This window comes from Coenobita brevimanus, chromosome 46 (assembly GCF_032717465.1).
Source record: "Coenobita brevimanus isolate Jiangsu-jjx chromosome 46, ASM3271746v2, whole genome shotgun sequence".
NCBI classification, from domain to species: Eukaryota; Metazoa; Arthropoda; class Malacostraca; order Decapoda; family Coenobitidae; genus Coenobita; species Coenobita brevimanus.
In genome coordinates, this window is record NC_136999.1 from 51021102 (window position 1) to 51023101 (window position 2000).

Below are 2000 nucleotides of genomic sequence, written 5' to 3' on the forward strand. Positions count from 1 at the left end.
GCTGATGCGATATTCAAAGAACTCCACATTCCAGATGGAAATACTTTTATCACCACTGTAGACCTAATGTAAAGGGACTTTTGGTATGACTCAAAATTTTTATGGATTTTGACCTGTGACCTTGATATCAAGGTCAAGGTCATTTATAGTTTCATACTAAGCAAATCCTGTTCACTCATGACCCACTACATTTCCACCGAGTTTGTTTAAAATCGGCCAAATCTTTTCCGATTTAGCACTTTCAGATATGAGGCGGCCATTTTGATTTTCCTCAGTATCTCAAGAAGTATTTGTTGGATCTCATTCTCAATGCCCAGGTGCACCAGTATATGTTGACGGTTGCATACTGGAACATTTGCAATGCAATCGATTCAGCAGGTTTTGCTGCGCAGGAGGGCAGATTTTGATGATATAATGTAACACAGAAGGCGCTAGTGCTGGAAAAAAAAAATTGTGCCAGAAGAAGCCTGCAACCGAGATACATCACTCCTGAAAATTTAATATCTCTATCTTGAACGATCTTAGAATGCCAACCTTCTAGATTCCACCCCCCCCAAAAAAAAAATATATATATATATATATATATATATATAAATATATATATATATATATATATATATATATATATATATATATATATATATATATATATCTACAGTATGAATAAGAGCTGCTCGGAATGTGTTCTTAATAATAATAATAATAATAATAATAATTATGATAATAATACTATCCTGAGGTCAATGGGTTAAAGCTAAAGTGTGGAAGGGAAAGACACCACACAAATTCTGACAACACTGTGAAGGTCCTGTTGAAGATGAAACGTGTCCTGGTGTCCTTATGTTGTACCGAACTGCACGACGATGTGTGGGATGCAGACTAATTAAATCTAGGAGCCATAGGCATTCCACAAATCGCCGTAAAAAAAAAAAAGGGGGAGGGCTTCTCTTCACCTCTGCCATGTTAGCTTTTGCGAATATGGATCCACCTTGCCTAATGGTCTCTTTATTTACCTCTTCATCTTAGTTCTCGCAGCTGCCAAAGACCTCACAACAAAACTGACGTGAATATTGTCTTAAAGTAGCAAATACAGACAAACGAAAGGAGTTATCCATTCCCGCTACCTTCAGACGATTTTATTCAGCTCTGGGATGACTAATGCCAAGCGATATGAGGTAGGTGAGGGTTCATTCATTCATTCATTGCCAGACGCCATGTATCCCAGACGGGGTGGCCAATGGCTTAAAGTTAATTGTTTTACAGGGAGGGGCACTAATCCTCCACCAACCTCACTTGACACGTAGGGATGCCAACAGCATCTGGTGTTCCCAGGCGGTCACCCATCCAAGTACTAACCAGACCCAACGTTGCTTAACTTCGCTGATCGGACGGGAAGCGGTGTACTCAAAAACTCACTCAGTATATTGGCACTCGGTATATTGGCACTCAGTATATTGGCACTCGGTATATTGACACTCAGTATATTGGCACTCGGTATATTGGCACTCGGTATATTGGCACTCGGTATATTGGCACTCGGTATATTGGCACTCAGTATATTGGCACTCAGTATATTGGTACTCAGTATATTGGCACTCAGTATATTGACACTCAGTATATTGGCACTCAGTATATTGACACTCGGTATATTGGCACTCAGTATATTGGTACTCAGTATATTGGCACTCAGTATATTGACATTCGGTATATTGGCACTCAGTATATTGACACTCGGTATATTGGCACTCAGTATATTGGCACTCAGTATATTGGTACTCAGTATATTGGTACTCAGTATATTGGTACTCAGTATATTGGCACTCAGTATATTGACAGTATATTGGCACTCAGTATATTGACACTCAGTATATTGGCACTCAGTATATTGGCACTCAGTATATTGGCACTCAGTATATTGACACTCAGTATATTGACACTCAGTATATTGGCACTCAGTATATTGGCACTCGGTATATTGGCACTCGGTATATTGATGCTCA

The 2000-nt window shown here is 39.2% G+C and overlaps 1 pseudogene; it reads right to left on the reverse strand.

The window, feature by feature from the left end:
* Positions 1-1307: 1307 nt before the first annotated feature.
* On the reverse strand, positions 1308-1429 carry LOC145398827 (5S ribosomal RNA; annotated as a pseudogene).
* Positions 1430-2000: the final 571 nt, after the last annotated feature.